Below are 23386 nucleotides of genomic sequence, written 5' to 3' on the forward strand. Positions count from 1 at the left end.
AAGTTGTTTTAGCTATTAGATAGAGGTCTTTGATTTTTCCACGTGAACTGGAGAATGAATTTGTCAATTTTCTCAAAATGGCTGCTGAGATTTTGACTGGGATTGCATTGAATCATGACCAGCTTGGAAAGAACTGACATTTAAATGATATTGAGCTTTCCAATCCATTTGCCTAACATATGGCTCCCCTCATTTTGTCTTCTTTTCTTTCTCTCCGCAGTATTTTGTTGTTTTCAGTGTACAGATAGCATACATATCTTGTCAGGCACATTGCTAAGTATTTGAGATTTTTGATAATACTCTATAACTGGTATTTTTTTTTCAATTTTAAAGTATTTGTTGTTAGAATATAGAAACATAATTAGCTGTCATAATTGATTATATGCCCTGAAACTTTGCAAGGCAAATTTATTACTTGTAGTAGCTTTTGAAAAAGATATTTTAGTATTTTATACAATTGTTTTATCTGAAAATAGATTTAATTCTTCCTTTTCAATCTATATGCCTTTTATTTATTTTGAAAACCTTATTGAAATGGCAAGAATTTCTAGTAAAATACTAAATAGAAGTGTGACAGAAGACATCTTTGTTTGTCACTTGAACTTAAGGGGAAAGCATTCAGTCTTTCACCATTAAGTATAATGTTAGCTGTAGGATTTTTGTCAGTGCCCTTTGTCAAATTGAAAAAGATTCCCCTACAGCAAGTTTTCTGAACTTTAAAAAAAAATCAAGAATGACTGATGGATTTGGTCAAATTTTTTTTCGCATCTATTGAGATGATCATATGCCCTTTTTTTAAAATTATGTTTTTGTAGTGAATTAGATTGGTTTTCAAATATTGAACTCATCTTGTAATTCTGAGATAAACCCAACTAGTTCATTGTGATAGGCAGAATTCTAAGACGACCCCTGAGATTCTCCACCTCTTTGTGTACACAGTGTCCCCTTAAAAATTGATGGGACTGTGAATAGGATATAAGATAGTCACTCCCTAGATTATGTTAGATTATATAGAACATCATTGTAGCTGCCTAGAGAGATTCCAGTGTTGGCTTTGAAGAAATGAGTTGCCGTGTTGTGAAAGGGCCATTCTGCTAGGGGACCTTAGGGCAGCCTCTAAGAGCTGAGAGTGACCTCAGACAATAGCTAGCAAGAAAATGGGGGCATCAGTTTTACAACCACAGGAAATTAATTTTGCCATTGACCTGAATAAACTTGGAAGAGGACTATGAACCTCAAATGAGACTGCAGCCCAGGTTGACACCTTGGTGTCTGCCTCATGAGATCTTGAACAGAGGACCCAGCTAACCCATGTCTGGCCTTCTGATTTACAGATACTGTGAGATAATAAATTTGTGTTGATTTAAACCACTAAATTGGTGGTAATTTGTTATGCAGCAAAAATAGACAACTAATACAGTCACAATATATCTTTTTATATACTGTTAGGTTTGATTTACTAAACTTAAGAACATTTTCATATATGCTTAAGAGGGATATTTCTTTTCTTGTTAATGTCTTTATCTGATTTTAGTATCTGGGTTATTCAGACCTTATAAAATAAGTTTAGAAATATTGTCTCTCTTTCACTTTTCTGGAAGACTTTGAATAGAATTTCTTCTCTGGATTTTTGGTAAAATTCACCAGTGAAGCTATATGGGCCTGGAGTTTTCCTTGTGGGAAGGTTTTAAACTACAGATTCAATTTATGTTAATAGGATGACTCATGCTACCTATTTCTTCTTGAATCAGTATTGTGGTGTGTCTTTCATGGAATATGTCCATTTCATCCAAGTTGTAAAATTTATTGGCAGGAAGTTGTGTATAATATACCCTTATTATCATTTGAATATCTATAGAATCTGTAGCAATGTCATTTATCTCATTGTGGATATTGGCAGTTTGTGTATTTTCTCTTTTTTTCCTGATCAGTGTGGTTAAAGGTTTATCAATTTTATTGATCTTCTCAAGGAACCAGCTTTTGGTTTTACCAATGTTCTCTATTGTTTTTCTGTTTTCTTTTTCAATCATTTGTACTTTGATCTTTACTATTTCCTGTCTTTTGTTTCCTGTTGGTTTCATTTTCCCCCTTAATTTCTTAGTCGAAGCTTAAGATATTTAGTTTGAGAACTATTTTAGCTCAGTACTATTTATAACATCATCCTACAATTTTGATATGTCTTTATATTTTTATTTAGTTCAAAATAATTATTTCTCATTTTGATTTCTTCTTGTCCTTATTTATTATTTAAAAGTGAGTTATTTAATTTCCAAATATTTGAGAATTCTCTTTGTATATTTCTGTTATCTATTTCTGATTTCATCCATTGTGGTCAGAAAATACACCTTGTATATTTTAAATCCTTTTATATTTACCAAGACTTGTTTTATGACCTAGAATATTGTTTATCTTTTTTTTGTTGTTGCTGCTGGCCACGCTGCTCAGCTTACAGGATCTTAGTTCCCCAACCAGGGACTGAACCTGGGCCCTGGCAGTGGAAGTGCCAAGTTGTAACCACTGGACGACCAGGGAATTCCCTAGAATATTGTTTATCTTGAAACATGTCCCATGCACACTTGAAAAGAGTATGTTTTGGGGTGGAATATTCTATAGCTATCAATTATTTGAAGTTGACAGTGTATATTCAGAACCCGAGCTATTGGGTGGTGTAATTTCAGAGTTTTATCATTGTTCTATTTCTCCCTATGTCCTGGCACAAGCATTTTGCTTGAGGATATGATTCTGGTCTTTTGGGTAGAGATTTTCTAATCATTTTTCAACCAATGGCAGCATGTTTCTACCTCCTAGAACAATGCAGTGAGTCCAATGCCACCTATCCAAAATGCTCAGAGCCTGTGGCCTAGGAACCCCTCCCTTCAGAGGCATTAAGATTCCAACTGTTAAAGGATTTACCTGGTCTGTATCGTCCTGTGCATTGTGGTACATCAAAGCCAGGCCCACTATGAGTATAGATTTTCTTCATTTCTATCACCTGAAGATTTCCCTTTCTTGCTTTCAAACTTAGCTGTAAATGTTTCATAACTTTTCAAATATTTTAAGTAGTATGTCTATGTGTTTGATGTGAGGTGAAGGAGGCATTTTGTATCTTCTCAGTCTGGTATTTGACTGAAAACTCTTAATCTATGTTTTTAAAAATTTTTTTAAATTTTGGCTACAATCACTCTAATTCAGAGAATTACTACTTGAATAAACATGTTTGACACGGTGACATTAATAATGTTAAACTTTTGTTTAATAATTTAGCACAATTAGACCTCTTTCTTACCAAATCCATCTTTGAAAGATTTTTGAATGGTAGTTTTAATGATGTGTCACTTAATAACATTGTAAAGCATTCTTGTTCATGTTAAAATATGGTTTTGCTATCTTTTTGGTATTATTAAAAATGAATTTAGATGAATTTCCAGTTCTCTTATTGCTAGAATAAGAGACAGAAATGGAAAAGGAATTCATTGAGTATCTCTCTTATTCCGACTGTTTATGAACTATTGGTAATTACAAGAACAGGATTAGTTGTCCTATGCACAGGTCCTTTTGACTTTGGCTTGTCAATAAAACCATATGATGTGTGATGCCTCAATACGTCTGCAACTTCTATTCAAATTACTTTGAAAATTTAGTTCATACACTATGTTTCAGCTTTATTTGTCCTTCCTGTGGCACATGCATATAACTATATACACAGATGCAAACATAGGCAGTGAAATTGCATTACCTGGTACTTAATTACAACACCAGTGTTTGAATAATTCAGAGTAACTTTATATTAATTTTTATAATTAAAATTAAGCTACAGAATTCTAAATTTTATTTAAGACTACTTTTTGAGAAATATTGTTTTAGGCTCTAGCATATATTTTTCAACCAAGAACAGGAGAGTAAGCCTACTAAGAACTTTGTCATTATGCTGTGAATGAAGGCAAATCACATGGGAACATTATAAGCTTCTCAGATTTGCCCCTGCACCAACATTTGGTTCTCTTGGTGTCATATTCTCCCTAATTAGTCAGCATGCCATTTAGACTGAGCCTCTCTGTCTTCGGGAGTGGTAAATCAGGTAAGATTAGGATTTTTTAAAAGTTGGAGAGTTTCAATGAGGATGACATAGTAGTTCATCTTAAATACAATCCCCCTCCTCTATTCTTTAGACACGTAGTAATATTAAATGAAATATTGAAGATATAACCAGAGAGACATAGCTTGTCTCAAATATTGTACGAAATTCACAGCTATGTAAGGTGGTGAGTTAGGGAAAAATTTGGGCCTTCTGGTCTTCAGGACAGATGTAGGCAGTAGTATCTGAAAGTTTACTAGAGACAAAATATGCCACAGTAAGTAGAGTCTGGAGGCTGGGATATGCTCCTGCTTACTAAAGGAGGCTGAAAAATTGCTGACCTACTGCTTGGGGTCTGGTTTTAGAGGAAGCTTTGGGCTTAGGGAGACAGGGAAAGACAGAGCCTCAGGATGAGAAACTGATTCAAACAATTTACTGGCTAACTGACTGGATCTACTGATATTATTACCTAATTGCTTGGTGCAGGAGTCCCCAAATGCCATTTTAAAATTTGAGTGTAGAACAGGGGCCCAGCACATCAGGCAGAAGCCATCACAAAATACCAGATCCAGAGGAAAAGAGAAACAAAAACAAGAACAAAATGAACTGATATGTTATTCTTCAAAAATATTTACTCCCTCCCTCCTACCATGTAAGAAGGAGATTTCCTCACCTCACTATGTTGGGCTTGATTTATGTGATATTCTTAGATCAAGGGGATATCAGCAGGTGTGATACAAGCAGAAGCGTGACTTGTGCACGTAAGGTTGGGCTACCCTCCTTGAGTTCCCTTCATGGCCATGAAAACATGAAGATAAAAGAAATGCAAATCAGACATGAAGCCAAGCCCAGCCAAACACTTCTTAGATCCAAGCCCCCCACTGACGACCTATAAATCCATGAGTGAGAATAAATGATTGTTGTTTTAAAGCACTGAGATTTGGGAATCTGAACATTATTGTGGTGATAGCTAAATACACTAAGAAACCCCAAAAAGATATTCCACTTAAAATGACTGCAACACAAAAGTCTGAAATGTATGTAGAGCCTACAAGCACGTGTAATCTTAATAAGGACATGAAAGAAAATAAAAAGTTGAGTAATTAATTCACTCTGATAAAATAAATTTATGATAGTTTGACAAAGCTTTTAATATAATTATTGAGCTATATTAAATTATTTTAATGAATTAAAATAATTATTTTAGGATATTAAAGTAGATAAATAATTTAATAATAACTATTAAAAAAGAAGACATTAAAACAAAACCAGGAAGGAATGAAATGGAGTTGGAAAGAAAAGCATACTATAACCCTTAGAAATAAAAAGCACAGCATTTGAAAATTTAAAGATCAATATAAAGGATAAACTCAAAACTAGAGTTGAAGACTGACTATTTCAGCCAATTTTAGCACAGAGTGAAAACGAGGGAAAAAAACTATTTATAAGATGAGAAATGTAGGTTAAGAAATTCTTGTATATTGGGAGTTTACATACATACAACAGGAGTCTCAAAAGAGGAGAATGGAGAAAAATTTTATATGTGTTGTTTTTGTTTTGTTTTTTAACTTTTTATTTTATATTGGAGTATAATAACTCCAATATATATTGGAGTTATTTTATATTGGAGGATAATAAAAAGTATAATAACTTTTAATTTTATATTGGAGTTGATTAATAATGTTGTGTTAGTTTCAGGTTATACATATACATGTATCTATTCTTTTTCAAATTCTTTTCCCATTGAGGTTGTTACATAATATTGAGCAGAGTTCCCTGTGCTGTGTTTAAAGGAAAAAACTTTCAGAATTTTCAAGATTTAAAGATATTCAGAATACTTGTATGATAAACTAAGATAAACCGTTCTATTTTGCAGGTAAAGTGAGGACCTTTCCTTTCAGATATCTGATGCAGAAAACATATTGTATTCAAACTTGCACATACACGTGTTAGATTTCATTAAAACATCTAGGGAATCCTCTTTTGGTGAGTAGATACCAAAAACCTACAATTAAACATTTTAATTAAAAAGGATTGACAAGCTAAAGTTCAGGCCATAAGAGTCATGAGCTATAAGTAGTACTTTTTTAGGAAGAAAATTTTCTGTGGTTCTTTCCAGATTTCCATCCCATATATTATAATTTCAATATTTAAACAGAGACAGACAATCTTTTAGAACTTTTTAAATCATTCGAAGTCAATTCAACTTTGAAAATGTACACATTTCATTCCAGGACTTATGCATATGTAAATACAATATAAAGTGGTCGAAAAAAGATCAACATATACAAAACTAAAATTTTATCAAGTATGGCAAAAAAATTGCTAACAAATGCAAGGACTTATTAGAAAAAAAGGAAGCCAAAATATTTGACAAAAATAGTAAATTTAACCATATACTGTTAGATAAGAATACTAATCAAAACATTACAAAGACTTGTAAATAGAACTCTAATATCTAGCAACAATAACAAGTTCAGGAATGAGTTTATTCAATGAAGAATTAGACCCTGCTAGGGTTTCTTATTGCATTTAGAAGAAGGATAGATACATGTTAAATTAATTCATGGTTAACAGTGTATACTTTTTTAAAGGTCATCTAAAAGAATAGAATTAGAATATATAATTTCCAAAACAGGAGGAAGATAATTTAATAAAAATGAATACAGCCATAAGATCAAAAGAGTTTAAAGAAGAGGAAATTAAAAACAGAAACTATGAAAAAGGCCAAAATAAAGTGATAGAAAATATATTAACCAAAATAAAGTGGCATGGCAATATTTATATTTGAACCAAATAGACCTTAAATGAAAAACAATGTAAGAGTGAAATTGTATATAATATTTAAAGGAACAACCTGACAAGAAAATATAGCTATCATTAATTTGTAAGTACCTATCAACATAACTCAAATATGTATGTAACTCATAAATGGGCAGAATTAGAGGCTGACCGCTAGAATAGTGGTATGAGGCATTCAGGGAAAGCTCTCTCCCAGACAAACATCTTTTAAGCCGGTCAAAATTAGCAAAGGTAATCATTTAAAGTCTCCTGGAGGTTGACTGAAGGGCTTACAGCAAGTTTGGAAGCATATATTCAGCAAAATGTACAGAAATTCAATAAGAACAGTGAGGGGCCACGACATTCAAGCTACAACTGCACCCCTCTCCAACAGCTCCTGCCTTACAGAAGAACTGTTTCAGCTGGCTCAGCAGCCAAGTAGAAGTTCCCATCTCCCACAGCTCCCTAGGGTAAAAGAGCTATTCTGGGTGGTTTTGGCAGCCAATGAACATTGGCAGTTCCCATTTTCCACAGCTATGTCCTGTGGCAAGTCTATATTGAATGACTGGAGGCAGCCAGCCATGCCTATTCCTCCACTGAAGCTCTAACTAGTTAGGAGATATAGGCAGAGGAGTTGGTGAAGAAAGCAGGTTCACTTTCCTGTTGATGTGTGTTGAAGGAAGCTGCTCTGGTGGGTTTAGCAGGTCAGTGACAGTGCCTATTTCTCCCAGTTTTCTAGAGCAGAAGACCTATTCTGGATAATTTTGGCAACTGTGAACACCAGTCAATCCTATCCTCCCTGGGTCTGGGCTGCAGAGGATCCATGGTGGCAGCAGCCAGCGATGACACCAGTTTCCCCTAGTTACACACTCCCATAGCTCCTACACCACAGGGAGAATCTAGGTGGTGTGGCCATTGAAGAGAAAGTTCCTTATCTGCCCCAGCTTGTGCTCCTTAGCACCTCCCAGGGGATAGTCAAAGTAAGACACAGAAGCTGGCAATACCTTGCCCTTGCAAAGGGGCCCAAATTCAATCAGATCAGACTGTGGAGCAATTCATGACCCAGCACACTGATGAGGGAAAGAGACAATGAAAGAGAGCCTGGCTAAAGCCAGAGACATACCCAGTGTTCAGGAAGACCATGTAGTCAAATCTGTGTCTTCTGAGGCGTGATAAGAATCTGCACACTTTGTGGGAAATAAGCTTCACTGAACTAGGCTAGTCAACAGACAACAAACAACAACAAACAAACCAACAGACCAGCAAACAACAGCAGACCTCAGAAGGAGGATCATCATTCAGAATTGCTACAGTAAATTATCTAAATTGTGCAGTTTTTAAAAAAACATGACACATGCAAAGAAATAGAAAAATAGTGATCCATACACAAGAAAAATAAGCAGACACTAGAATAATAGAAACTACCTAAGAGGGGCCCCAGATGTTGGGCTTGGCAGAAAAATACTTAAAACAGCTGTTATAAACATGATGATCAAAGATCTAAAGAAAACCATATTTTTGAAAATGAAAGGAAGGTATGATGCCACCATCTCAGCAGATAGAGAACATCAATAAAGATACTACAAGGATAACAAAATGGAAGTTCTGGAATTGAAAAGTATAATAATGAAAATGAAGAATTCTCTAAAGGGGCTCAACAGTAGATCTGAGCTGACAAAAGAAACAACAAACTTGAAGATGGGTAATAGAGGTTATGTGTCTGAAGAACAGAGAAAAAAATGAAGAAAAATAAACAGACCCTCAGAAAAATGTGGGACACCTGTTAAGCACACAGACATATGTAATAATGGGAATACCAGAAAGAGAGGAGGGTGGGAAAGGATCAGAAAAATACTTTTTAACAATGGCTGAAAACTACTATGGGGCTGAAGAGTAAATTTGAGGAGACAGATCAGTGAACTGGTACTCTCATTACGTTTATATTGGTTAGCTAATTGATGTCCCACAATTCTCTGAGGCCATGTTCAAATTTTCCTACCACATGGAAACTTAAAAAAATTCCTATGCTGGATGCAGCTAGAGATTATCATACTAAGTGAAGTCAGAAAGAGAAAAACAAATACCATATAATATCACTTATATGTGGAATCTAAAATGTGACACAAATGAACCTATCTATGAAACAGAAACAGAGTCGTGGACATAGAGAACAGACTGGTGGTTGCCAAGGGGGAGGGGTTGGGAGAGGGATGGAGTGGGAGATTGGGGTTGGTAGATGTAAGCTTTTATATATAGAAGGGATACACAACAAGGTCCCATGGTATAGCACAGAGAACTATATTCAATATCCTATGATCAACCATAATGGAAAAGAATAGTAAAAAAAAATGTATATATATATATATTATATATATATACAACTGAATCACTTTGCGGTACAGCAGTAATTAGCACAACATTGTAAATCAACTATACTTCAATTAAAAAAATTCCTATGCTATATGTTGTAATCTCCTGAGGTAAAATGTTACTTGCCTTTACTGAGAAGATACAAATCAATTGAAGAAGTCAATTTTATGCCGTCAAACTTTTTACCTATTTTATCCAGGCAGTTAGCTATCTTGTGATTGTTCACTTTTATATTTGAAACACACACACAAACTCACATGTACAGATACTCACACAGGTTCATATTCACACAATTCTCTGTGGGTTCCTAGTTTTGTTGTTTTTGCCAGTCTAAGTCCATTCTAATTTTAATATCTTCAATATTACTACCTTTCAATACATGCCCCAAATTTTCTATTCATACTCAGTTGTATGCTAGTAAATTTATTGGTGGCATATTTTTTAAATTCTTGAAATAAAGTTAGATTAAACTTATGCATTCTATCTCTAGAAGAACTTGACTATGGTAGACTCATTATGCTAGTTCTAAAGTCCATCTAAGTCTCTTCTTTCCCACTAATTAGGTTTACCAGTAATTCTACAAATAGCGTGTGCATACGAGTGTGAGTGCTGATGGATTTGAATGCTCCAAAGAAATTTTATAATCTTCTAAATAAGGTCTAGCGTTGTAGCTTCTTGGCTTTGATGACCTCTTCATGGGATCAGAGTTGTTAGTTCCATGGCATGAAGAAACAAGGAAGAGAGAACTTCAGGACTTAGGATTGACTCCCCAAGGCATATAGGACCCATTCAGGTTGAAAGAAGTATAGCTGATTCTTGTTTTGATAGACATATTTACCTTTATAAAGTATGATGCCACATTTTCAAATTCACAACATTGTTAATCAGCATGTAGTGTATGTAAAAACCTACAGAGACTTTTTCTTCTTCCCCTTTCCCCTACTTATCTCCTTCCTTCTCTCCCCTTCTTCCTTCTCTTTTTTTTCCTATTACTTTTCCCCACCCCCCATTTTCTATATTCTCTTGATATTTTATTCTCTCCTTTTCCTTTTATTCTTTTTTTTTTAATTCTCTTTTTTGGCTAATTTGTTTCAAAGCATTTCTTTGTGATAAAATTATCTGGGAGAGGTTGTCTGTATCTATACAAAGTAGTGTTAAATGGATGAATCTCATTTCTGCTTTTGATTTTACTTCTTCAGAGTCCTTCACTGTACCACCAAAGAATGGTGTCCTTGAATGGCATATATGGGTAAGGAAATTCATTTTCTTTTGTCAAAAGCTATGCTTCAGTTGACCTATATAGACATATAGTGCAATTCCAATCATAGTAATTCTGCACACTGCAAGACACAGACATTATGCACTGAAGCATAATTACACATGAAAACACTTGAGAGAGTGTACCTAGTCCGTAAAGTTGGTGATCCTATTTCTCTCACTGGGATTTTAAACTCACCTTAGGATATGACACTTTGGAACTATAAACTTCATAAAACAGGTGAAGCCATGGAGGCCAGAACAGTTCACCAACTGACCCATAGTCGTAACACCCAAGAGAGAAGAGCCGTAGTAATTGTTCATGTTCATTCAGGCTTACCCAAATCTTCCTGACTGGATCTCAAGTGAGATAGTATTAAGTGCTGGCTCCTTCTTTATTGGAGAGTTTGATATTTCAGTCTCAAGGTGTTATTTCTAAGACTTGAGAAGCTAGTTCTTGTGAACAGCCTCACGAAAGAAACAGTACTGGGTTTAAAGAAAGACTGTGTGCTATAATCTAAAGACTTGTGTTTTAGAAAAGACTTATTGATGCCCACTGGGTCCCTGGAACATATACATCTTTTGAGGCATAACTTGAGCCCCGAGTCTGTTTTCCATGGCTGATTTATGGGAAAGCAACAGTGTGAAATTATTTAAAGACCATGTCAAGTCTAAGCAGAAAAGGAAAGAATGCTCTATAAAGGTGGCCAAGAAGGACAACTTGGAGCTACTAATTAGGAATGCCTGCTACCTGTTTGAAAGCTTTTTTTTTTTTTTCTAGTGTGAATTCCCATGTTTGATGTGAGAAAGTAGAGGGGAATTTTTTTTTTTAAAAAAGCAAAAAATCCTAGCTGACTCCATTGGCTTCTTGACTTGTAAATGTTTACCCTCAAACTGACTAAAATGATGATTACAGGAGCTTCGGAGAGTTGAACAGAGAGCAAAGATATCTTCATTTAGAAAAGTGGAAGGCAGTTGGTGAGCAACTGTAGGAGAACAAAGATCATCTGACATGAAAAGACTTATAATTATGAAAACATGAAGGCTCAGGATTCATTCTGAGGTAGTGACAAAAGCTCAGTGATAAAGCTAGGACTTGGAAGAGTTCATGTTGAAGGGACTGAGTGGAGATGGGAGAGGGAGAGAGAGAGAGGTAAGGAGATAGATGGATTGACTGATTGATAGACAGAACGATAGAGAGATAGATTGAGATAGGGAGTGAGAGAGGGAGTGGGGGGGAGAGAGAGAAAAACATGTAACAGAATCCCTACAGACCACCATGTAAGGCTTTACTTCCACTTAGAAGTATGAAAGTACCACATGTCAGCGAGCAGAAACTTGGGAAAGGATAGTTACCAGTTGAATTTTTAATGCAGAGCTATGGAAAGTGGTGGAACAGAGTGGGGAAAAACTCACAATAAAAAGGTCTCATACTGACAGTGACTTTTTGAGAGTAAAGGAGACTACAGAAACATACATCTGCCCCTTTTGGGTGCTTATATAGGATAACTATTTTTTCCATCCAAATGCTACTTAGATTCCTACCTTTAAAAAAATATATATACAAAGATCATCTGGGGCCAGGAACTTAAGCTGGCTGCTTAAACTCTTATCCAATGCCTGTTATTTTATGTGACACCTACTGTCTTCTATGGATCCTATTTTTCTTGTTTTTTGAAGCCTTTCTTTGAACCTGTTGCCTCAGTAGAAACACTTGTGATGGTGTGGGGCTGTGAACTATCTCAATGAATCTTTTTTTCTCTCTCTCCTTCTAACATCAGCAGGACAAATTTTGTCCTCATGATGAGGCTTTTTTCTGTAGAATTAAGAACTTGATAAACTCAGATCCAGACTTATAGAAAAGTGCTCTATGATATAAAATAGTGGCTCAGGGATTGGTGCTGGAATCTCGTAGTTCTGGTTTAAATTCAAATTACACCCCTGTGCTAATCATGTGACCTTGGGCAAGTTCCTTAACCTCTTGAAGGCTCAGTTCCTTCATCCCTCAAAATCCTGGTAATAATAACATTTTGTCATAAGGCTATTGTGATGCTTAAATAAGGTAAGGTATATGTCATGTATTAGCATAGTGGCAGGCTCATAGCAAGTACTCAGTTAAATGTTGGCTGTGTATATATATGTGTGTTTATGTGTTTATCTGCCAGGAACAACTTTTAGCTTTACTCCTGTGATGCCGGATTAGGCCTGATCATGACAGATAGCAGCTTGCTCTTCAAGGCATAATTATAAATATGTGTAAAAAAATAAGACGCTTTGTAAGCAAACATAATAGTTTAATGTGTCATTTTGGAGACACTATTCCAGCATTTTGAAAAGAATGCCGTGGAACAAGTTAGACAATTCAGATAATAATAGATATTATGCAAAAAAAAATAGCTAAGATTAAGAAAGGCTGGCTTATACAAATTAAAAAAATTTTTTTTCCTCTGCAAGATTTCTCAGAGTTTTTAACTCATTAAAGGACATTGTGATATCCAAAAATGGAATATTTGGCTAGGAAGCATGTTTTTCTTCAGAAATCTAATGGACCTAGACAGTCATTTTAGGTAAAGCTGTTTTATTTTTATTCCAGTTATATGACCACAGTTCAGGTCTCTTTTGGAAGGCTCTTGAAGGAATCAGCTTGTGGTTCTGTGCCACTGAGGCTTAGTTTTTGTAATTTTTTTTTTATTACCAAAAATGGAATGTTTTTACCTTGACATCTTAATTTGTTTCTTCTGTATTTTTATTTTCAATTGTGATAAAATGTACATAAGGTAAAATTTAACGTCGACTATTTTTAAATGCACATCTCAGTGGTATTCACACTGAGTATACTCACATTGTTGTGTAGCCAATCTCCAGAACTCTTTTCATCTTGCAAAAATGAAACTCTATACCCATTAAACAACTCCCCATTCCCTCCTGCCCCCAGCCCCTGTCAATCACCATTCTACTTTCTGTGTCTATGAATTTGACTACTCTAGGTACCTCACATAAGTGAAGTCATACAGTATTTGTGTTTTGGACCGGCCTGTTTCACTTAGCACTGGTCAGCAGGATTAACACTAGCTGTTGCAGCAAACTAACCTGAAACCTTCACTCCTTGACATAAGGTGGTTACTTTCTTACTTACCTAGAGATCAGTATGGGTTACGTGACCCTCCTACATCTCACGGTTATGCCCTTTAGAAGACATGGACTGTAAGGTCATTGCAGGAGGGAATTAAAAAATGGAGTAGGAAATAGGCTTCTAACTGCCTCGGCTGGCCCTGAAGTGACCCATGCCACTCCTTATTAGAGAAGCCTACTTACACAGCACTAACCCATCTGCAGTGCAGTGGAGGCTGGGAAATACAGGAAGGCCCACGGAATTTGGGGGTGTGCTGACTTTGTGAGATGTGTTCAATGAACTTGTGTTTTATTAAACACAATAGTGACTAGTTGTTGTGAATTTATTAAATTAACATTTATTAAGTGGAGCACAGGCTTTTGGATGGTGAGCCTAGGTTCAACCAACAAGAGACCACATGGAGAATTGAAATTGAGACATTTATTACTCACAGGTCCTGGAAGAGGTACTTGGCACTCCTCCAGGGGCCGCACAGGGAGGTCAGTGCAAGCTACAGAGAGAAAGAGGCAGGACCTGGAGCTCATGCTTTTATTAGGGTCAGTGGGTGGAGTGCTTTGGGGTTTCCCAGCTAATGCTGAATTGGTCAATTCAAACCAAAAGAGCTGGTTTTGGTAAGCCCCACGGAGGTCTTACCTAAAGGGCACATAAGGCATGCAAGTGCTGGGAGACAGGGGAGACTGTTGATCACAACAGTGATCAGTGGTCAGTGAACAGTGCTGGGGAGTCATATCAGGAACCTACATTTGCTTGTGACTCTGAGGGCTGCTTTCTAACGCATGAGCTAGTATGGGGGGATTAGTGTCCATTTAAGGTCCCTGAAGGTGACCTGGTCAAAAAAAATGGAGACATACCATGGATTAGCTTAGTTAAACTCTCAATACTATCTATATTTGAAAAATAGCAATAAATATATGTATGTGATTTATTTAGTTTACAAAACTTGGTGGACATAGGAATTCATAAACCTCTTGCAATAACTAAGGTGTATGAGGATTTTGCCATTAAGATTGGTTCCTATTGTCTATCAATATCAAATAACACTAATTCTAACTAGCAGAGAATTGAAGCATGAAACTTATGACTTTTTAATTTCCAGATAAGACCAAGGATAAGTTCAACAGATGAGTATATTTACTGTTTTGGAAAATCTCTTTGAGAAAGAATATTAATGCTAATATTTTCTCCCAGATTGCTCCTGTGATGAACTTAATTTCCGTTGTTTTGATGTGGTATTTTGGAATTATTCCTTACTGTGCATTCTGCCTCTTTGATTTGAAGTTTTCTGGGTTGGTATAGTCGTTTTGACTAACTGATCATGCCTTAAAGTTGTTTTTAATTAAAGGGATATTCATTAACTCTTATGTATAAAACTGACTTACATTCAGTTGAAAAGCACATGGCGCATGTGCTTTATAGCTTATGTTTAACTGTCCGTAATAGCTTTATGAAGACTGTGCCTACGTTATACCAAAACAATTGATTAAAAAGTGCTAAGCCTATGATACTGCCTGTTTAGCGTATAGACAAAGCAAAAAAAGAGTTGCTTAAATGACTCCAACTTATGAAAACTACTGAATTCATCAAAACATATTCTATATTGGAACACAGTGACAGCACATAACGCTATTGCTTTATGCTTTATTACAATGGCTAACTGTAGCCCCTAACATAGTTTGTGGTGGCCTTGTCTAACACATTTGAGAAAAACAGATATTAGTTTTCACCTTGCTGTGAACTCACTTGGGAAGCCTCGACTTCTTTTTCAAAACAGAGCCAATATCCAGTTACTTAAAAATATATTTTTGGCAATAACTGGAATTTATTTGAAATTATATTTCTACAATGAGAACATGAGAATAATCCTGCATTATCAGGCTTTCTGATGCATTTTGAACATACTTAAAATTCTATATAATCTTTAATTAATACAAGATCAAGTTTTTATAAAGTTATAATCCAGAGTTATGATTTACAAATCACTTGATTTTTTCTGTATTAAATTTGGAGAATGAATACCCATAATGGAGGAGATGCATGTAGGGTTAGTTGCAGGAGATATGTATCGAGGTAAAAATGTTTAGAAGATTCTCCAACATAAGGAAATAGGGATGTGCAGATTCCCGGGTAGAAAGAGGGATCATAAAATCAGTTTTGACCGGATATATATGGATGAAGGAAAGGATTGAGTTCTACTGTGCTATCTTCAGGGATTCCAATTACAATATGAAAGCTTCATAGCCCTAACAAATTATTTTCAAAATGCATTTCTCAGCGAAAACTACACATTTTGGTTTCTAGTAGATTAATTTTTGTCATTCCTGCAGCTAGGCTGGCTCATGTTCATTTAATCACTTTTATCATTACAGAAACCAGAGTAAAATGACATCCCTAAGTTCACATGAGAGTCAGTGGTAGAAAAAAATTAGTAAAATGCTCAGTCCACTAGCTTCCAGGTTGGTTTGTAACCCACAGAAACATCATATGTCGTTTATATCAAGTTATTTTGAATTCTCCCATGATGTTTCTACTTAAGAACATGTTTTCCCAGCACACTTTCTTTTTTTTTTTGCTAGAGGCATATATGAATTAATTTCTTGCCAGTTCTGTACATAGTCTTACTTTCATTTATATTAAATACATTCTGTAAATCCTATAGGTTTGTTTTGGAAGGGAAACGATTGCTAAGCTGGATCTCAGTAATGGAGTAATCAGAGGCTTTCATGGAGCTCATTTTATTCCTTATTTATGATTTACAGTTGTTTCTTTAATGGCCTGCAAGGTACATGAAGGAGCATAAGCCAGAAAACTATGAAAACATACATAAATATTTATTCAAATGTGTTATTTTTCACCTGATAACAATGTCTTTTTTTTTTTTTTTTTTAAGTTTTCTCTATTGGAGCATATTTTTCAGAGCAACTCACTCAAGGTTGTTTTTTTTTTTTTTCTTCTGATTTGTTTTGCTTTTATTCATTTTTGCAAATTACTGGAGAAGAGGCAAAAGTTTTATTCTTCCAGAAGAAAATGCACCCACTGCAACTTTAGCAAGCCCTAGGTTGAAATGCATGAGGATGTGATAAGGATGCTGTTACTACTGTTTCCCACAGAGCACAGGTGAGAGGCAAACCAAGTAAACAGTCAGGTCACACACCCAGTCCTGTCTTCTACATAATCTGAAGCATAAAAGAGCCTTGCACAGATCTGGGATTTATAGTATCATTCTCAAAATCTGTGTGTGTAGTAGGGTGTGTCTGTGTGTGTGTGTCTACCTTTCATTCCTTAACAGTCTCTCTAGAGATGTTAATATTATGCCTAACAAAGGAATGAAAAGTGAAAAATTCAAACAACTACAAACACTGAATAACTGTTTTGATTCCAGTGAACCAATTGTACTGGATTTAATGTTTTAATTGTTTTAATGTTGCTAACATGAGCCAGAATAAGAAAATCTGTGGGCCTAATGATAAGCCAAAACATCTCTCTCTCAATGGTATTAAATTAGACCCTATGGGGCTTCCCTGGTGGTGCAGTGGTTGGGAGTCCGCCTGCCGATGCGGGGGACGCGGGTTCGTGCCCCGGTCCGGGAGGATCCCACGTATGCAGAGAGGCTGGGCCTGTGAGCCACGGCCTCTGGGCCTGCGCGTCTGGAACCTGTGCTCCGCGGCAGGGGAGGCCGCAGCAGTGAGAGGCCCTCGTACCGCAAAAAAAAAAAAAAAAAATTAGACCCTATGAAAGGTATATTGGTAACACAGTCATCCCAGACATCTCCTGGGTGGCTGTGTTAACAATTTCAGTAAAGTTCTTGGATTCTGGAATCAGAACGCCTGGCTACAAAGTATGGCTCTGCCCGCCTCTAGCTGTGTGATCCTGGGCCAGTTACTTAACCTTTCTGGGACCCAATTTCCTCCTCTATAAAATGTGAGTAATGACAAGATCTACCCTAGTTTTGTTATTGGGATTAAATGTGCTAAACCATTCAGCTACAAAATGTGTTAAAGGGTTTAGTACATTCCAGACGCTTAGTACTAAGTAAAATTAGCTAACATTATTAAGCAAATTCTCACCTAAGGTTGTACAACTGACTGACATCTGATTAGAGAATCCTTGTTAGGGATTCAATAATTATGTCCAGAAGAACAGTAAGTCCTTTGGCATTGAAGGCACATGTTCATACATGTTTTTTGAAGATGCTAGAATATAAAACAACCTCTTTAGTGATTGAAGCAAAGATCTCTGTTGACTCACTAAAACAAAATAAAGTAATGCAGGATATTACCTAGGGAAGAAAATAAAATTGATAGATGTTAGAAATGCTGAACAATCTCTGATTTCCAGTGGAAGAAAAATGTTACCTCATCCAAGGTGGAGACGTAGCTTGGCTCAGGGCAGACTCACTGCACAGAACAGGCTGCTTTTGAAATCTGTGACAGGAATCCCAAGTTATCCATCACTCTGTTTAACAGCAAGAATTCCAGAGGGAATGGAATTTTTTGTTGTTGTTTTAAATGTTAAATATATAATGCTTGAGTACCCATTGCTTAACATTTGCTATTTGGCATTGAATGATATATTTGATGTACACCAATCTTCATGGAAGTATGATATAAGAGTAAGTATTTTAACAACAGAAGAAGCAACAACAAAAACAGTCCTTCAGAGAGTTTGTATTCCCAAATACATGTGAATGTCAATAGCTATCTTTTTTTTTTTTTTTTTTGCAATCTGGCCTAAGTCATTCTGTATTTTCTGTGGTGGCTGAGATCATAATCAGACTTCTCCATGGCAATATTCAACACTAGAAAATAGCAGAGCAGCATCTATTTCCTAAAATAAAGACAAATAAACATTTTTGAACATGCAAGAGTTCAGGTAGTGTAATTACTGTGAGGCCTTCTTGAAGACACTACTGGACGTTGATATTCAGGCAATCAAGACATGAATAATATATATATGAATAATATTTTATATATATATATATATATATATGGTGAAAGGTCTGGTAAAGAGCATTAGGAATGTAAGACTTACACACAAGAACCGTATGGCTATGACTGTAGGGCTACAATTGTAAGATTAAGTATTAGAATTGCAGGACTAATAGGCAAACAAATGTGGAAGTTATAGCTACGGAATAAAATGCAATTGTCATAAGTCTTGACAAGGAATGAATTATCTAAGAAAAGTTGGGAAGAAAGGGGAAGTGTGTATAAGAAAGAACAAGTAAGTGTTGTTTCCTTATATTTTATAACCATGAATCAAAATATACACTAGAACTAGTAAATCTAGTAATAGAAGTATAAAGCCATTTAATGGTTAAAAGCTAAATACTAAGAAAGATAATATAATCTGCTTAAATTATTGGTTAAGGAGAGAGAGAAATGGGAAAGAAGAAAATCATTCTATATACTAACTAAATCACTTTGATAAAGTATGTCAAAAAGAACCATGTAAGTAAATAGTTAAGTGTACAATTCTAAGTCTTATAATTCTTCTAATAAATCATGATGACAGGAGTAACAACTTGAAGATCACCATTCCTTGTAATACCAGAATGAAAACCTTGTAAATTATTAGAAGAAATACATAAACACATGTATGCACAGTGTCATTATCTACTTTCTTGTCTAGATTCATATTTTATTATAACTTTTGCCAATGAAGATTTCCATTATTTTATTGCAAGTTCAATTATGCTCTTAGCAATATTGTAAAATATTTTAATATTTATCTGGAATTTTTATATAGTTTGTGCCCGTGGTTGACTTTTAAAAAGATAATTCTGTATATTTTTGGAAATTAAGATATAGGCAGTAATATGAAAACTGAGGTGGGGGAAATCCACACTAACACCATTTTTGAATGTTGATGTAAAAGTCCTAAACAGAGCAATATCATGACAAAATGGGGATTATACTAGGGATGTAAGGAGGTTCAAAATTAGGAAATCTATTAATATGTTTCAGTATATTAATACATTAAAAGTGCAAAATATCACACAATCATAACAGTCAATGATGAAATATCATTTGACAAAATTTCATACTCATTCTTGATAAAAACTTAATAGCATAGGAATAGATGGTACCTTCCCAACCTGGTACAATATACCAGTCTCAATATAATAATCTGTATCAGGCTGAATATAAAAACAGAGATATTTGCAATAGAGTTATGAATGTGACAAAAATGTCTACTATCACTACTGTTATTTAGCATTGTCCTAGAAGCATTAGGCAAAGCAATTAAGCAAGAAAAAGAAAATAGAGGTATACAAACTGGAAAGAAGGAGGTAAAATTATTGTAAACAGGTGATATGCTTTTATACCTCCAATACCAAAGGGAATCTGACCAAAATACAACTACAATTAATAATGCATTAACATGGCTGTGCATAAAATTAATATATAAAAATATTAACAGCAGCTATGCAGTCAAATAAAAAGATTAGAAAATATAAAGAAAGAAAAACTCTATGATAGTAATAATGTAATAAAATGTTTAGGCATACAATTAATAGGAAATAATCAGTTTTCATATAAAAAAACCTTTAAAATGTTGCTGATGAAGAAGTCTTGAGCAAATGGAAACACATACCATGATCTTGCATGAGATGACTCAACAACATAATGATGGAAAACTAACATAGAAATTTTACATGATCTAAATATAAACAAGATTATCTTTGGAATTAGATAATGTGATTCTAAATTTTATGTGGAAAAATAAGCAAGCAATAGTTCCCAAGAATACTCTGAAAATGAAAAACAATGAGAAAAGTCTAACCATTCTAGACAAAATATTTTATGAATCTCCAATAATTAAAGCAAGCAGTGTGATGATGCTATGGGAATAGATGGTTAGTTGAAAAGAATAAGTATCCAGAGATAGACTCCTATGTGTATGTTATACATGTTAAAAGTACCATTTCAAATTGATGGGGAAAAGATAAAAATATAGATTATTCAGTAAATGATATTGTAACTATGATGCTTCCCTTTCTTGCAGCAAAGTAAATTCTAACAGGATAATAATTTAAATGGACAAATAAAATCATAAAGGTAAAAAGCAACCCATTAGAAAATTTTTTAAAATAATCTTTTATCAAGGAAGAAATTTCTTAGCATGACTCAGAAAAATCATGAAAGAAATGATTAATACATTTGCCACTGTAAAAATAAATATAATCATAGGAAAATAGCTCCATTAAAGTAAACAGACAAAGGCCAACTTGGGAAACAATTTGCAACTCATATCACAAAAAACTAATTTTTCTACTGTATAAAGAATGCTCACAAATTATTATCAAAATGACCCAACAGCTCAATAGGAAAATGGGAAAAGAGAGTGCATATACTGTTCACAGAAAAGGATATCCAAATGGCTTGTACCTTTGTGAATAGTTGTACAAATTCAGTCATGATGAGAGAAAGATGTATTATAATTGCAGTGGAATACCATTTTTAGACTGGTAAATATTAAAAAGATTGACAATGCACTGAATTGGGAACTATGTTGGGAAACAATATAAATTAGTATGAGTTATATGAAGGGCAATATAGTATAGTAATATATAGCAAAGATAAAAAATAGCCATATCCATTGACTTAGCAATTCTGTTCAAAACATTTCTTCTGCAAACTCCAACATGCATGAAATGACATATGTACAGTTATTGTAGCATCATTTGTAATAGCAAAAGATTAAAAACACCAAAATATCCATCAATAGGGGACCAAGTAATACATAATACAATGGAAGTGGGAAAGAAGGGTAAAAATTGTATTTTATGTATTGATATGGAAAGATGTCCAAGATATAGTAAGTGAAAAAAGAAATGAGCAGAAGAGTGCATGCTACCATTTGAAGAAAAAATGTAAAACAAAGCAAAACAACCACAAAATGCCTATATGTGTATTAAATTTCTCTAGATGAATATTTTAAAACTACATAACAATTTAGAGAGAAGAACTGGTGCTAGGGTTACAAGTAGGGAGGGAAATTCATTTTAGACTCTTTTTGCACACTCTTGAATGTTGTAGGATTAGTACTTATTACCTTTAGAATGAATTAAATTTAAATTTAAGAAAAATAAGAAGTATTCAACCATGTTTTACATGACTTCAATGAAAATGGTTCATTTGAATGGTTTGAATGGAGCAGGTTGAGAGGATAATGGGGGGTGAGACATTGAAGAAAGAATAAAACATAGATATAGAAACATACATGTTTTTAATAAGTTTGTGCTTGAGGTTCTAGATGAGGGCAATAGGATTAGGAGGATTTTTTCTAAGATAGGTAATAGATAAAGGTTGACAATAAGATAAATATAGATAATAAATATATATAATTATAAAGATAGATAATATGTTTTCATGTTGTTGGGAGATGAAACAGATTTCTTTTTTCTGATAGGAATTAGATAAAAGTACTTGCTATCTATTAAGACTACTCCTCCTTGGTGGTGATCAGAACATTTTATCTACATCTATTTCTATAATGAAAGAGGGTGAGGAGGATAATTGAATAGCTCAAACAAAGCTGCGTGGTCATGGGAAAAGGCAATCCTGGTGGGGCCAGCAGTATGGTATACTATCTCTACCCTCCTGTTTCTGTTTGAGATTCCACCAGTATTCATAATATGTGCTGGTTGGGATTGTGACAACCCAATAAGGAAGTGACAGAAGACATTCTGTAGGTCTAGCCCTACAAAGCAAGTGGAATACCATTATCTTGTGAAAAAGAGAGGTGGAGAAAAGTTATGAAATGTTTCTATTCAAGATCTGTAATTATGTAGAGATTTATTTTGCCTTTCATTCCAGTAGGTATTCTACTTTTATAATTTATCTTTAACTTTGGGGGAATTTTATTTTGCTAATTGAATCTGTTTCTTACCATCCAGTTCACATCCAACACAAGCCATGGCCACCCATACCCACATGTCTTCTCTTTTTCCATCTACTATTCCATGGCTTTCTATTTCCATCATGTGAAAATTATTCCATTTTCTCACCAATGGGATCTCCACCTTCTTCCATTCCAACTTCATTTTTGGCCCTCCCAACTGACAACACAGACAATTGGGTGGAGTTATTATATATTGGTTTTGGTAGATAAATGAGTAGAAATTCTAGCACCTATGACAGCACCTGTTAATTGAGCACAGAGTCAATAATGAGTAATAAAATTTCAAGAGAAGTAGATATTTATTTAATTTAAGGCAACTCTGTTAGCAGAGCTGTCCAACACAGAACCAAGAATTTCTCTCAGAATACAAGAGGTTTTCATTCTGGACAACTAACTCCCAGTTTATTATAGTAGGAATTCTTCATTAGATAGGCAGTTGGTCTGATGTGTTGATGCCTAAAATCCTTTCCAAATCTTAACAGTTTATAATCTTTGGATTCATTCTCTACTTATCATTGAAGTTTCAATCTTATATCTGCACTGCTTGTGAAGAAGTTGAGTTGCTTATAGTAAAATAATTCACTTTTTATGTAAAGTATTAGTTCCATATGAAAATAATCTTATCTTAAAAAAAAAAAAACCTGCTTAGGTATTCAACTAACTTTTACTGAAAGGGGTTTATTGAAATGAAATGAAACAGAGAGACGTGACTGAACAGGCTTCCAGCACAGCAAGGGCAACCAAGATGAGAGGCAACTTGCTTAGCTGTTCAAAAGAAGGGAGAGCTACTGGTTCCAGACCTGCTCCAGAGAGAAGCTCAGAGGAATTCAGCACTGGCAGAACAAAGAACCCCAGGAGGAAGGCTT

Source organism: Neophocaena asiaeorientalis, unplaced genomic scaffold (assembly GCF_003031525.2).
Source record: "Neophocaena asiaeorientalis asiaeorientalis breed wild unplaced genomic scaffold, Neophocaena_asiaeorientalis_V1.1 scaffold144, whole genome shotgun sequence".
Classification (NCBI taxonomy): domain Eukaryota; kingdom Metazoa; phylum Chordata; class Mammalia; order Artiodactyla; family Phocoenidae; genus Neophocaena; species Neophocaena asiaeorientalis.